The sequence below is a fragment of the Coptis chinensis genome, chromosome 3 (genome assembly GCF_015680905.1).
Source record: "Coptis chinensis isolate HL-2020 chromosome 3, ASM1568090v1, whole genome shotgun sequence".
NCBI classification, from domain to species: Eukaryota; Viridiplantae; Streptophyta; class Magnoliopsida; order Ranunculales; family Ranunculaceae; genus Coptis; species Coptis chinensis.
Window position 1 is genome coordinate 72,973,084 of NC_141458.1, and position 16,451 is coordinate 72,989,534.

Here is a 16,451-nt window from a genome sequence, read left to right on the forward strand (position 1 = left end):
AGTTGAGAGATATTTTTGGGTACAGTGAGAGAGTTTTGGCTTTGAAACTTCGGAGTTATGAAAAATTGGGTTTAACTGCACCTACTGTTGTTAAGTTAGTAAGTTGTAGTCCATCGCTATTGGTTGGTGGTGTTAATGAGGATTTTGTCAGAGTTCTTGAGAAGTTGAAGGGTCTAGGAGTTAGTAGTAATTGGTTTGTAAGGCATTTGTCATATGGAAGTGTATATGATTGGAGTAAAATGTATGACATGATGTGTTTTCTTAAAAATTTGGGTTGCAGTAAAAAGGATATTGGACGGCTGTTTGAGATAAATCCTGCTTTCTTTATCGAAAACTTATTATATATGATATTGGACGACAGTGTATATGATTAGATTTGATTAAACTTATTATAGTTACTAATACTTGTTTTATTTTTCTTTGTAGCAATGGGTCCTCGATCAAAGAATGTGAAGAATGTAGCGAAAACTACATTCAAGGGTGTGCAGAAGTTGTTTGGCGGCAGTTCCTCTAGTAGTGACACGGCTGAAAGAAAGAGAAAAAGGGGATAGGGCACCATGGCATCAGCGCGTAGAGGGGACCACAAAGAAAAAGAGGTTCCTGAAGTTCCGAGTGAAGATAGTGTAGTAGCGATAACAATGTAGGTTTAGATGTAAATATTGATCGTGGGAAGAGTATAGTGGAAGAGGAGGGTGAGGAGGAGGAAGAGGAGAGTGATGAGGAGGGTGATGAAGAAGATGACAATAGGGATAAGGAGGAGCAGGATGATGATGTAGAAGAAAATGTGGTATAAGTCGTACCACCAGTGGAAGAAACACCTCTAGTATTGTATTTTGTGAGAAAATCCAATGATGATTTGGAGTTCAAAAGAGGTGAGTATGGGGGTGGCCCGTATGAGTCAGAGCTGTTGTATGACTATGCGGTGCATGTCGCTTGTGATGTTTGGGAGAAGAGGGTAATATTTTGATTTTTTTTAGTAGTTTGATTTTCTTTTACAAAATCTTTTGTTTCTGCTCATTGAGTCTAATGCGTGCTTGGTTGTTTCAGGAGGAGCGTTGAAGTATGTTTCGCACTTAGCGAAGTTTTGCCAATGGGATTTCATGAACGAATTTAGAAAGTCTCCAAGATTTGAGCACGAGCTGAGAAGGAATGGGTTGTATGATCTCGTAATAAGTTATCACGAGCATATGGATCCACTATTGGTCTCTGCGTTTGGGGAGAGGTGGCATCCGGAAACCAACACCTTCCATATGTCATTTGGGGAGATGACTGTGACTTTGGATGATGTTGTGCAAATCTGTGGAGTCACAGTTAGAGGAAGAGTGGTGCAAGGGGACAATGAGTTGAACTTACAACAATCGGTAAATCTCCTACAACGTGCTCTGGGTCTCCCCATTTCTTTGATCAAGGCGGAAATGGAAGTTAGCAAGTTCATTTCAAAAGTAAGGCTAGAATTCATCCGGAAGCATTTTGCTAACAAGGTTCATGATAAGCCCATATGTAATGATGTTGGGAAGGTGGTGGAGAAGGCCTCGAGTTTGCAGGAAGTCCAACGGGATGTCAGAGATTTTATCCTATGTTTCTTTAGATGTGTCGTTTTCACTAACAAGTGTGGGATTGGAGTGCCTCTATGTTATCTAAGACCGTTGTTGAAATTCAGTGAGATAGGAGAGTATGCATGGGGTGTAGCAATTTTGGCATTTTTGTATAGAGGTCTTGGGGCTGCCACATGTGCCAAGGTGAAAGGGCGTGGGTGCGCTCACTTTGGCTAAAGAAGTCTTCGATGTAAACTTCGAAGTTTGAGTGTTTGGCCGGTCGCTTCGACTTCCAAAGAACTTTTTAGCAGTGCACTCCTTTGGGCAGTGCGCCGTGCAATTTTTTATTTTTTAATTTTTTCGAGGAAGTTTAATACTGAAAAAGACAACCACAGTTAGAATCGAACAAGGGTGGGTGGGTGAAATGGGACTTTAAAAAGAGTACTTATACTACAAAAACAATGCGAAAGTGAAACTAAGATGGCAGCGGCGCCATTTGATAAAACATAAAAAGATAAAGTTTACCTACGAAATGAACGATGAAACTCAAAACGTAAGTAAACTAAAACTTTATTACGTGTCTAAATTTATCAAAGATTGTTCTACTCTCGATCTATTGAACAGATATAGTGGAGTAGGAAGTTCGTTCCACTCCTAGTCCTTCCGCATGCTGTGTTTTCTAGTCTAATTACTCTACTCTAAGTCTAATGAGAGATTTACGAAATGATAACTAGACTACGATGCAACTACCCACAAGATGCAACTAGTCGACTATTTAAACAACTATGGGAATACTACGTCGATTCTATGATAAGGAGTTAGAGGGGGATTGATTCCACCTTAGCTCAACTTAATCCACTAACGACGAATCGTCGTAATCCGAATTGAATCGCGCGCATGAATCAACTGGGTTACTCCTAATCCCTAATTACACATCGCATTTCTACCAATTCATAACTAGCATGTGAACGATTACACCCATTCTCATGGTGAACTAATCATTTCTAGAGTGGAAAGGAAATTACGACTATTCAACATTAACACGAATTAAGCCTTCATCAAGGCTTCGCAACCCCCTCTAATGGAGGTTTAGCCGAGAATCATCACGCTATCATTCCCAATCAAATTCGAACAAGACATGATATAAAGATTTAAACTTTACTTGTTTAAACTCAATTCAAAACTACTCATGCAATAATTATTTCAATCTAATTAAGACAACTATTGAATCTAAGAATTGAATTAAATAAGTAAATGGAAAATGAAACTAGATTACCAAGAACACTATTTTATTAATCTAATGAATAATAAAACAATGATTCAAATACTAAATTAATAATCTACTTTGTTCTAAAGTAATTAAGTAAACATGAAACTAGATCTAAAACAAGATATGAAAAACTAATTAATTAACTAATTGAAATTCTAAAATTAAGTTCTAAAACTAATTAATGGAGGCTAACTAATCTAGGTCTAACTATCTACCATTAACAAAGAGTCAAGCTCCTGTTTTTATACTTTCAGATCCAAAAATCGGGCATGGGCTTGGAGCCATGTTTTGGGCCAGAAAATCAGGCCCAAAACCCAATTCTTTCAGTCCAAAAAGGCCTCTTCAACTGCAGTTGGTTTTAATAGACTTTTCGTCCACTTCTGCTCCTCTGATTGGATCAAGGCTTAAACCATTGGAAAGCTCTTTCCGAGCCGGTCGTTTTGACATAAGGTAGGCCTAATTCTGAGGTCTGAGTCCAAAGATACGGCCTTCCGAAGTTCTGCTAACTTTATGTGCTACTTCTGCCCGCGTCAACTTTTCAGCTTTTGAACGGGCTTTACAAAGGCTTTGTCTTCTTAAATCTTGGCCTTTAATCACAGAACTCCTTAGCAACCGACCTTTGCTCCTTTATCTCGCTAAAGTGGCACATTTCTGCACATCATGGACTTTGAAGCCTGAAATGCATAAAGAACACGTAATCAGTATTAACTCTTAATTATTACTCACATAATTGGTCTAAAAGTATAATGGTTAAGGGGTTAAAACTACAGTTTTGGGCTCTTATCAAACCACCCCCAAACAGAGGATTTTTGCTTGTCCTCAAGCAAAGATGAGAAATTAGAATAAGTGACCAAAAATGGAGTTCTATCTACTCGCTTTATTTGAGCATTGATTGCATTAACCATATGCAACAAGGCCTTAAACCACTAGGAATTCCCTAGTGGACGAGTTATAGCCTCATGAGAGTTTTCCAGTGAAGGTACTCACAAACTTCATCTATACTACAACGACTAAGAAATAAAACTATTGTTTCCTTATTCATGCTCTAAATTAACTATACCTCTCAATAGCAATGCATATAGAGTAATCAAGTCGAAACCTAAGCTAATATATGCATAATAATCAATCATCTACAATAAATATATATACAATGAGTAATACTATGAAATGCCTAGCAGGTTCGTTTCTGAAACTCGGAATAGCGTCCTTAAGTAGGTTCTCACAATAATAGTCAAGATACAACACTCTAATTTTTCCACTCAAGTTTCGCTACTCTAGTGTGCAGTGGGCACACTTTACCTTACAATCTCAATGACAACAAGGAGCTAGGAGTCGATCAAACACATCTGCCACTTACTATCACACTAACCTATTCCTAATTGAGCTAGAGGTCTTTATTAGGTGTCATGAGGGGATTAGGAGATGGTTTAAGAAGGAAGGAAATGGATATTCAAAAAGGACAAGTCTGAGATAATAGAGTCTTCATATTATGTAACTAGAGAAAACCTTGTTATTTACTTTTGCTTCTACACTTTGTTTCCATCCTTAGCCATATTTTTTTTTCTTTTTCTTTGGCTTTTGACTCCTTTTATTCTATTTTTTTGGAATTTTTATTTTATTTCTATTTTTACTTTTCTTTTCTTTGGATGGAAACTTCTTTTCTTTATTTTCTGAAGCAATTAACTAACTTTTGTTTACACAGGTTTTTCTCTTCTTCTTTCTTCCTCATTCTATTCTCAGACTTATTCTAGATTGGGTAAGTTGAATTTTTTTTATTTTGTTTTGTTTTTGTAATAGGGTAAAGGATTTGTGGTTTATGAAAGGCCAAAGAATGGCTCAGAGGGGCGACTAGCGGAAAATAAGTCATAGGTTTGAATTTCTGGCTATATCGATCCAAAGAGGGCCTAAATTCTCGCTTAGGATATGGCATAGTGATCAAGCAAGTGGACGTGTGATTTCTCTATCCGGATTTTACTTCTCCCTTGTGTCATTTCTCAAATGTTCCACTCATATAAGGCTTTAGGCTATATTCTTACAGGATTTGTAGAATAAATACTCTAGCCTAGAGTTCAAAAACTTGCTGCTAACAATCATAGATAGTCATGTAATATATTTATAGGTGGATGCAAAGATTATTACCTACATCTTAACCTAAGTTTCTAACAATTATTCTAATGCAAAAGCTACGTGAGACTTCTAGATTATTAAGAGCATAGAGAAAGAAAACAATACCAATATTCCTAAGTGTATAGCATAACTTATTTATTTATATTTTTGAATTTTTGAAATTTTAACTAGAAAACAAGTGCACATTGTACCTATCTATATCCTAACAGATGCCTTAATTACACGTGTTTCTATGCCCCCCCCCCCAAACAAGAAGCATGCTTTGTCCTCAAAGCATTTAAATAAATAGGGTAGAAAAATACCATGGAAATGCGTGAAATTCTGAAACATCTGCAAAACAAGGTTAAAACATACTAATATAAAAACTGACACAACTCTATAGGAGTTCCACCCATTATGGGGTTAACAAGAATCAAATTGCTTGGGACATAAGCAGACACTAACTAGAATTAAAACTTACCTTATCTCCCACTTTATACATCATCCTCCTCATCCACTTCTTCTATAAAGAAGTGAGGTTCCTTCGCGTCCTGCCATGCCATGATAATTTGTCAGGCTTCCCGCCATTTATCATATATTATTGCTAACCTATTAAGCGCCACTTGGTCTGACGGGGTGTAGGGTGCAACCTGATGAGGTTGTATCTTCCACCCTTGCCAAGTCATTGCACGGAAAAATCGAATAATACTATTGGTGGGTCGCACAATGTCGACCGTAATCCAATCCATAAAACATGTACAAAAAACAGGAAAGAAACATAGCATAATACGGGAAATTAGAACAGGCATAAGAAGGTACTTATGCCTCATGCTATGGGCTCGAGCTAAACTAGACATCAAGGTTCTGGGAAGGTCATGGCACATACGTCCCGTGGCTAAAGCAAGGAAGACGCTGCAAGTGGCATCATTCACAGAAGAAAAACGTCATTCCCCTAAAATGTTTAACAAGAATCAAATTGCTTGGGACATAAGCAGACACTAACTAGAATTAAAACTTACCTTATCTCCCACTTTATACATCATCCTCCTCATCCTCTTCTTCTATAAAGAAGTGAGGTTCCTTCGCGTCCTGCCATGCCATGATAATTAGTCTGGCTTCCTGCCATTTATCATCTATTATTGCTAACCTATTAAGCGCCACTTGGTCTGACGGGGTGTAGGGTGCAACCTGATGAGGTTGTATCCTCCACCCTTGCCAAGTCATTGCACGGAAAGATCGAATAATACTATTGGTGGGTCGTACAATGTCGACCGTAATCCAATCTGTGAAACGTGTACAAAAAACAGGAAAGAAACATAGCATAATACGGGAAATTAGAATAGGCATAAGAAGGTACTTATGCCTCATGCTATGGGCTCGAGCTAAACTAGACATCAAGGTTCGGGAAGGTCATGGCACATACGCCCCGGGTGGCTAAAAGCAAGGAAGAGCGCAAGTGGCATCATTCACGTAAGAAAACGTCATTCCCTAAAATGTTTAACAAGAATCAAATTGCTTGGGACATAAGCGGCCAAGAACTAGAATTAAAACTTACCTTATCTCCCACTTTATACATCATCCTCCTCATCCTCTTCTTCTATAAAGAAGTGAGGTTCCTTCGCGTCCTGCCATGCCATGATAATTTGTCTGGCTTCCCTCCATTTATCATCTATTATTGCTAACCTATTAAAGCCACTTGAAGTACGGACGGGGTGTAGGGTGCAACCTGATGAGGTTGTATCCTCCACCCTTGCCAAGTCATTTCACGGAAAGATCGAATAATACTATTGGTGGGTCGCACAATGTCGACCGTAATCCAATCCGTGAAACGTGTACAAAAAACAGGAAAGAAACATAGCATAATACGGGAAATTAGAACATGCATAAGATGGTACTTATGCCTCATGCTATGGGCTCGAGCTAAACTAGACATCAAGGTTCTGGGAAGGTCATGGCACATACGTCCCGTGGCTAAAGCAAGGAAGACGCTGCAAGTGGCATCATTCACAGAAGAAAAACGTCATTCCCCTAAAATGTTTAGCATGATCCAAAACATAACAGTTCCTATGTTCATGGACAGGCTACCAAAAGCGACGTTATAGTCCCCTTGGTCCTCGATACGGAAAATGTCTGCCCCATACAACTCATGCAAAAACTCATAAGTGTAGACATGCATATTATCTACCCAATAGCACCATGGGTCTTGTATTTCAGCGGGCATAGCAAGTCCAAGAACAAATGCTAGCAAGAACCTGGTAATTTCCATTAGTTCATCATTAATGTTAATGGAGAACACTTGTTCTCCATCTGGTCTCTCAAAGAAAATGCAGTTATCGTAAAAATAAGATGCTAGTGTTGGAGAATAAAGTTCAGCAGGTCTTACCATAAGCGGTTCCCAGCCTGCGTATGTGATCGCCTCGCGAAACCAAGCACCATAAGTAGTGCTTTCACTACAAAAAGAACGACTTTACCCGACTGACTATGGCTGTCGCGAAAGGTATTACCCGACAGACCAAAACTGCCGCAAGGCTGTCGGAAAATGCTCGGTCGGCATAGGCTTCCGACGGTTTTTATTTGTCAAAACAGGCCATCAGGGTTGAAGATCTTTGCCGACGGACATTCCTATTGTTAATAACCGGCCGGATATGCGGTACATGCCAAAACCGTCCGGATAGTTGTCGCTGCCAAAGACCGCCGGATATTCCCGCCGCTAAAACCGTTGGATATTCCCTCTTTTGTTAAAACCGTCGGATAGTTCTCATTGTTATGAGCAGTTGGTTAGACCGACTATCACCGGCCGTCGGATATGCCAAACTACTAGCCGTCGGGTAGTTTGCTATTAGACGTTTTTTTATCCGTCGGGTATTAGTTCTTTATTTAAAAAATATATATTTCTTATAATAATTGTTTGTGTATCCCAACATTACATTCTTTCCCGCACCAATTACATTCTTGCAAGTTCCTACTCAAATGCTACAAACGCTTAATGTATTCATAAAGAAACAATGTGTTCATAAAAAACAAGAATAAGACATGTCGTTCACTAAGTATACATATTACTTCCTTGAAACCAAAAATCAGCACCACACCGGTCTAGCAACCAAGTCTAGTAATCTCTAGTACCCTAGCAATGACTAAGCACCAATTGTTTAGCAACCTGCTGAAATTCAAAATTAGAACTGGTCAGCTCTAAAGCACATAGTAACGCCACCATTGAATGTCTAACCAGCTTGGATCTCTGACATGGGCCACTAGATCACTTGACTATCACAAGATTACTAGTAACGTCTCCTGGGAGAGGTATTTGATATGCCTCTAATAGAAATCTACCTACTGATCATGGAGGGAAACATAATTTCTTATGAATGAAAGTAAATTGACTAGAAATCGCCTTTCCTATTGAGCCTTGCCTAATATGCCATTTCTCCAATCCATCTGGCAATGCTCAATCTTCAACACATGACACAGGGATTGCAATGATGAGCACCATGAAAGGTGGAAAATCAAACTTCCACGTAAGAGCGAAAGCAACATGAAACCAAACTGTCAAATGAAAATCATGGTGAGAAGGCAAGAACTGTACAACTTGATGATAAAAATCTAAAAGACTCCTATCTAGTATGCCTACTATTTTTCCAGACACAAGACTCAAATGATGCAAGTGAATAACCCTAAGACTACTAGGAAGCTTACCACAATATGAATTGTGATGGAAGCGCATATATCTGCAACCACCAAAAACGCGTTATCAAAAAAAGAAAACACAAAACATGATCTAGTTTTCATTTCATTTACTATCCAAAAAAACAAAAAACGGCAATCAAATTGCGGTGAAATGATAAATGTAAAGTATAGCTAATCCATACTAGGCCATGAACGTAATAAAAATCACCGTGATAGTTTTTCATCCTCCTCGAAAGATTGCTCTATCGGGTCAATACAAAGACGATGATGACACTTAGGCCGGGTTCTGTCGGGACAATGTCGAAGCTAATTCACGAGCCGCGATCGGTTGAATCAGCGATTGCTATTCCAATGTCACCTTCTTAAGGCGGGAGCATCATTCACTCCATCACCAGTCATTCCACATATATGTTTCCTCGCTTGCAAGCGTTTCACAATCTCATATTTGTGCTCTAAAACAATAAAATGCAATGAGACGCAAACTTTAAGCCCCATAAGACAAGTCAAAGTTGGTCAGAACATTAATCCCTCCATTCAATTGCAACAATGTCGTAAACACGAGGAATAACCTTTTCTTGAGTACTTGCAACATATAAGAAATCAATTAAGGCACATACAATTAAAGGAATAAAGCCAAGTAACAAATGAATAACAAGTATACTACCAATTTCCATGCACTAATACAAACCTAACCCCCTAGGTTAATCAACAAGTAAAAGGGATGTACTACATGAGGATGGACTAGTTGCACTGGTGAGAAGTTAAAAAGATCAATTAGTTGCACACACAAACACCTCCCTGAGTCCACATGTGACTCTTCACGAACTGGTGGACGTCGCATTGGCTACATACATTAAGATAACACAATAATGATAAATTAACTTATTCAAGAAGAAATGCATGAAAAAAACTAAAGTAGAAAGGTCATTATGGACCTAAGCCTTGGTAGTTATGTGAATGTGAGAATGTGCCTTAAAAAATCTTGGGATTTTAATAAAAGGTCCCAACATCACAATTATTAAAGAAGACCTACACTTACTTAGTATCTAGCACAAGTAGAAAGGACATGTAACAAAAATGAATAGATGAAATTATAAATTAAAAGCAACAACCACAAGTTCAACTAAAAATCTTAAAAACAGCCTTACATGAATCAACAGTAGGAATGAATGAAAAAAATGAGGTGAAGAATTTCATCAGGTAAACTAATCCTTATATCTTCACCTTCACCAGAACTTTGTCCATCAAACGGTTTAAGCGTTTTAGAAATCAATGATGAGCTACTTTAGTCCATCACCATTATTCTCCTTATAAGTTAACATGAAATTCATCACCACAAAAAAAATAAAAAAATAAAAAAATAAAAATAAAAATAAAAAAGAATAGTAGTATTTTGCTCTCTTTAAAGCTTTACACATACAAAAAAAAACCATGTTGAAGAGAAACAAGACCTACGACACATAAACTAACACAAGTACCAGAAATATCGAGAAACAAGAGCATATACTAAAAGATTATTGGAAACAATTAGCATGTGGTCTTGGACTTTGGGAAGCTCATGAATACAATAATTAGCATCACAAATACAATAGTTAGCATCATGAAATATAGTTGGGGACTTGGGGCTAATATATTAGCTCAAAGTCGCAACTTAAGAATTCAAATTATAGGGAAGTAACCGGAATCAGGGAAACCTTCAGTGGATATATTTCATATTGCAGCAAGCCTAACACCACTAATTGATGAAACCAATTCAAGGCCATTAGTTTATGGCCTTAGGAAACTATCAGCTAGTTACCGAACAAAAAAGAAAATACAAGTGAACATACCAAGAAGAGCACTAAAAAGACCACCAACACTTATCTCCAGAGACCAAGAATCTTCACCCCTAAAACAAAATATTAGTATATATGAAATCAATATTTTATTTTAAAAACACTAAAAAGGAGTGAATTTGTATTTGGTTGAGTGTGAGAGTGAGTCAGGCGAGCGCTTCAGGCACACTAAAGTAAATAAAGAATACACACCTGTAACAGTGTCAGCTGTGCAGACAAAGTAGTTGCTTTTGTTTGTAAGGTTTGAACTTCGTGTTCCAATTCTAAGAAATATACCTCATCTTTCTTTCGTTCCTTGGAACGAGCTGCTGATTGCTGATTAGCTAAAATCCTACAACAATCAGTTTAAGAATAGAGTATTAACATCATCATAACTTGGCATTCCCTTTAGTCTATACCAAATGCTACAAAACTGAAAATTGGAAGAAAGACTACCTTTTGGCATGTTTGGGGTCCACTAAAGCGATTTCAGCAAGTTTCTCATTAGCCATTATATTTTCAACTTCCGCCCATTGAACTCTGAACTCCCCATTCACAAATAACTCCTGACAAAAAAATACAAAAGAAAAAACAGAAACATACACTATGAATAAGTGAGTCATCAATGAAAAGCAAGGCACTAAAGTTTCAAATATTTCACTTAACTAGGAACAAAAATGTTTTGAAGGCAACTCTAATGAGTGAAATGGCTAGTCACAGCATCTGTACATTCGCTCACAAACAAAGTTGTGGACTCAGATGAGCCAATAACAAAGCATTTATGGGGCTGTTCATTTTAAGTCCAGATTACTAATTGAAAGAATGGGAAAAAATTACTTCAAATAACACTTACAATGCTTAGAAATTACTTCAAAAATTACTTCAAAGTTTAGAAATGCTATTGACAAGAAAGTAAAACTAGTAAAGATAGATGATTACCACATCATCAAGAGCAAGTCTGAGAAGTGCAGGTTGCCTCCTATTACCACATACACCACCAACATCTGTAATCCCATTGATGAACTCCTCGTGTAGTTGCATGCCTTGCGTGAAGATCATGAACACATAAAAGATTAAGTTAAAGAATCCTTACATAAATCAAAGATAGAAATTGGGCAGAAAGACAAGCAATTTATTATGGTTTACCTAGAATTCAACGAACCCATAACGAGAGAAGGAGTGAAGCGGCTACAACAAGCCCTGAGTGAGAGAGGGATAACAGTTTTTGGGTTATCTTTTTGTTATTTATTTTTATTTTTTCCTAAAAATTAGGCGTGGGAAATGAAATTAATTTGGCGTCTGGTATTCGGAAGAGATATGTCGATGGCCCAAACTCGTAGGAGCAAATCTAACGGTTTGAAAACATTGAAAAATATTGAAACAACAATCGAAATTACGTGAGTCATTTGAAATCAACAACAATTAAAAACCGTCGAAATAGCCGACGGACAATAACTCTCCTACAACCGTCAGCCACATCTAAAACAAATGAAGTACCTAGGGAGCTTACCCGATAGATGGAAATATTATACCCGACTGACAAAATCTCTGGCCGCACTTTCTACTTGATGGAAACAGTCGGATATTCTTTATGGTGTATGTCGGGTAAACTCGTTTTTTTGGTAGTGTTTGGAACAAATCTTCGAAAGACTGTTCCGGTATTATTGTAGGAGATGTCATCTCAAAACGATGCTCTAGAACAGCTGCAAATGATCCGGGAACAACCCGCAGAAAACTGGAAATTTTTGTGTTTACGGAGGTCAGGGCGCAGGTGCGCTCTGATGATTTTCGAGTTCCAGTGTTTGAGCGCCGAAGTCGCTCACCTCGGCGCCAGTGCGCTTCGGTGCAAAATTTCAGACAGAGAGAGAGACTAGAGCGAGGTGCTCGTGCAAAATTTCAGAAAAATGAGTAGAGGCGAGAGTGTGCTCCATCAGCTTGAGCGGCTCGAGGTCTTGATTTTTGAAAATGGTGAAGAACAACCGGAAACGTGGGAGTGAAAGGTGAGTGATGGAAGTTAGGTGTAGTGTGGGTTGTGAGTGTAGTATGAATGAAGTTTTTATAGGTTTTAAGTTGCTAAAACGGATCGGGAAGTTGCCAAAAAGTTTTTACGGCAATTTCCGGAAATACTAAAATTTTCAAACCCGAAACGAAAACAACTCATATTCTTGATTCTAAAACAACCCTAGTATCTCTTAGGTTGAATTTAGGATAAAACTACCTAACTTATCGAGATTTCATCCTAACCAATATTTATTCATAAATATGCCCAGATCGGCAATATTCTCACCCTAAATCCGAAATAACTTCTAAAAACGAGGGTCATATAAAAATCATGCTGGAATAGATAATACCACCCCCAAACAATTTGGGAAGGTGGGATTAATATTAAACAACCACGCACAATGAAAATAACCGCATTATATTAAATTTTTCATTCAAAGTACATTTCACTACAAAATTCAAATTACCGAATTAAAACTGACATTAAAATAACTAACAATAATAAAACTATAAATAAAAATCATCAAGCTATACTATCCCTAAACACTTCGGTACTGGTAGAGGAGGGCACATGCTCAGGAGATGGCTCCTGAGCTCCCGATGGGCCAGCACCATTAGTCTTTCGGCGACGACGCTCGTGTCTCGATGTTGTATCCTCAGAAGGAGAATCTCCATGAGGTGGAAAGCGTGCAAGCATATCGGCCGGGCTTGAATTCGGCTTCGATTCCCTCATCTCATCTGTTCCCACCGCTCATCCTCTCGCTGGGTACGAATCTCGAAGTTATGGTGGATAGTAGCCTGTCGAGTCCGGAGGTCTTCGCAGATAGTATTGAGTGAACGCATGCCACGATGAATCACAGCCATGCGTTCTGCATCTGACCAACACCTCTCCAAGGCATCAGCATCAAAACAAGTCAAGTCCTCCTCATCCTCCGAGTCATTCTCATTTCCACCATCCTCCCCGTCCTCTACCTATCCTCGGGCAACCTCCAAACTCGTTTGACACAATCCTTATAAATCACGAGGATTTTGATTGTAGGGTGAGGTAAATCCTATCAGACGTCGGAGTCGCTCTCAACTTCAGCATGATCATGGTTATCAAAACAGGGAGAGGTGCAATAGACTTTCCCACTCCCCTAATCATGCTAAGCAAAAACTCCAAAATGCAGAACTCGTACTTCTGCTCCTGGAGTATCCATAGAATGTGGAGGCAGTTCAGACCGATGTCGCTAACCTTCTCCTTTCCTAGGACGTTCCGACCAAACCACTAAGTTGCAGCCAGCTGGTTGGTTCTGAGGGATGCCTGGCGAACACAATGCGAGCTTGTATTTTAGTTCCCTTCGGTAATAGTCGCGTCCATCAAAGGCTCTACCCCATTATATTGGGACTCCTGTAACGTGGCATCAAGATGGATTCTAGGCGGAATGCCTAGAATCTCAGCCAACAACCCAGCAGTTACTTCCTTCCTCTTCTTTGCCACCGTAACAAAAATTCTACTCCCATCCAACTCCCTCGTGTTGTAAAACCGTCGGACTAACTCTTCATGGTAGAAGGCGTTGGTGGAGTACCACAAGCTATTCCAATCTCTACTAATCATTTTGTCACCGTAAAACGGCGCGAAGTGGTCGCCAGTAAATGCTTGCTCCGGCAAAATTCGACGTTGTTGAGCCATTGGAGTGTTTGGAATGTAGTGGGGAAGCAATGAGGGACAACCTCACAAAAAAACGATGGTGGTGGTGGTGTGGTGGCGCAGCAGCTTGAATTTTTTTTATTTTTCGGTGGTTTTTGGTGATTTAAATTGGTGGAGGTGGTGGTGGTACGGTTTTGAGAAGATTTGGAGTGGGTTTGGATGTTTAGCGTGGGTGTATTGGTTTTCTCTCTTTTTTTTTTTTTTTTTTATGTTAGGGTTTAAAGCTTTGTTTTTATTGTTAATGGCGGTTTGGGAGGCTGAACTGAAGAACGCGTCTGTTGGTGTGAAGGTGAGGGGAGTCTGCTTGCCATGCGCTGAGTTGGGCCAAGCCCAATTCGAATTTTTCGAATTTTTTCGATTTTTAGCGCGACTTCAAACTAATATTGCCGCTTCGTTACCGGTCCGATTTTTGCGAATGAGATATGGAAATGATCAGGAGAGAATTTCCAATCCAATGATCCATAAAACACTCTATTCCGACCGTGGATGACATATAAGATAGTGGAAAATGACTCGAAGTGCGTGCATGGCGACGCGTTATCTTGAACGAATGAACTCTAAATTCATAGATTATGTCAACCCGAATCGAAATACAATTAAACGGCCTAAGCAACTCTAATGGGACATAAAATATTCTAGGACGGAAACATGAACACCCCACCCCCCAAACAAATTTTTATAACAGAGTTTAGAAAAAAAAATTTTTTAAAAGTGGGTCTTTTAAAGTCAGATTCCCGAGACTTCCTAGATTACTATGTTTATTATTTAATATTTTTTTACTTTTATAAGGAAAAACAATAAGCAATAAGGACATAATTCACCCCATAGAGAAACATGACTCCAAAATCCGAGAAAACATGCAAGAGTGGAAAACGTGAATTATGTTAAACGTGGACTTTAGATCCGGTACTTACAGCCACACTTAATGGTGCACTCACCAATATCTGGAAATGAAAGGAAATGCACCAAACACAAAAATTGTGTCGTTTATAGTCAGATACTCGAGACTTTCTCTAAACATATGTATGAACAAGCAGTTTATCATATATCAACAACCGAAATAGTTGTGGATCATTCCATAAATAAATATCACAGAAAACATATCCAAACACAATCAAGCACCAAGATTTCCTATGGCCAACCTAGTAGTGAAAGCGAAGTCGGATAGACCTATAACGTAACATAGCATGCACCTTCTTTTTCATCTTTGAACGAGAGGGTGTCCTAGTGAATAAGTGTGGAAAAGTGAATGGTTGTGGAAGATATGGTGGATATGGATAAGTTGTAGAAGGAAAGCATGGAAAAATGAGGATGTGGGTTTAGCACAAAACTTCATTCATAGTGTAGGTAGGGGATGTCTCAATTCTGAAAATGAAGGTGTCAAATGGTTTGTGGATTACGAAGTATTTGTTTTCTAGGAAGATTTAAAAATTATGAAGCCACGGGAGAAACAAAAGGATCGAGTGCAAACTTCGAGATTCCTTTGAAAAGGGTGGAAGGAGAGTCGAGGTGGATGTTATGCAAAGTAGTTCTTGATAGGGTGAATCATCACCTGCTCTAAGAAACTCATTGAATTCCTCATCTAGATTGGTCATATCCACATTACTATGGTAGTCCTCTATATCTTTGAGAAAGTCATCTATCTCGTCCTCATCCATAATATGTGTATCGACTAGTGTAGGGATGAAAATGTTGGAGTCCGAACTTTCAAAGGAAAGAAATTTGGGCATATGATTATCAGGGAACGTGTTACTGAAATAATCTTGAGCGAAGCTCTTGATCATGCTAACCTCTCCATCCATAGACAAATCGGGTAAATGTGTCTTTGTTTTAAAAACATTTACTTCAACAGCTAGATTGCCAAAAGACATGGACATCGAACCATCGCGGCAATTAATGAGTGCATTGGCAGTTGCCAGGAAAGGACGCCCTAAGATGATTGTTACAGAGTCGTTAGCGACTTCTGTATCGAGGATGACGAAATCAGCCGGATAGTAGAAATCCTGAACCTTTACCAGCACATTTTCAACCATACCCTTAGGATACTTAATAGACCAATCAGCTAATTGCAACGTCAATTTAGTGGGTTGCATCTCGTCTAGACCTATTTGTCTATACAAATAAAACAGAGTAAGTTAACACTAGCCCCGGTCCAATAACGCGTCGCCGTATAGGAATCTCTAAGGTGCATTTATGCGATGGGGCGACCGGGGTCCTTGTAGTTACAACACCCTTCGTAGAGGTACCACCGGTCGCCCATCGCATAAATGCACCTTAGGAGATTCCTATCTATCGACGCTATTAGACTCGGGGCTAATGTTAACTTACTCCCCGCTTTTATTTGTATGAAC

The 16,451-nt window shown here is 38.9% G+C and overlaps 1 long non-coding RNA gene across 2 annotated transcripts; it reads right to left on the reverse strand.

Annotated features, from left to right (window-relative positions):
- Positions 1 to 10,275: 10,275 nt before the first annotated feature.
- Positions 10,276 to 11,662, reverse strand: LOC147510732 (uncharacterized). 2 transcript variants are annotated; one of them, XR_015216862.1, is made up of 3 exons: positions 11,556 to 11,662; positions 11,349 to 11,452; positions 10,276 to 10,483 (listed from the first exon to the last, which is right to left on the reverse strand). It is a non-coding gene; the product is annotated as an uncharacterized LOC147510732 (long non-coding RNA). The 2 variants fall into 2 exon arrangements; XR_015216863.1 differs by lacking the exon at positions 10,276 to 10,483 and adding an exon at positions 10,865 to 10,975.
- Between the last annotated feature and the right edge of the window lie 4,789 nt (positions 11,663 to 16,451).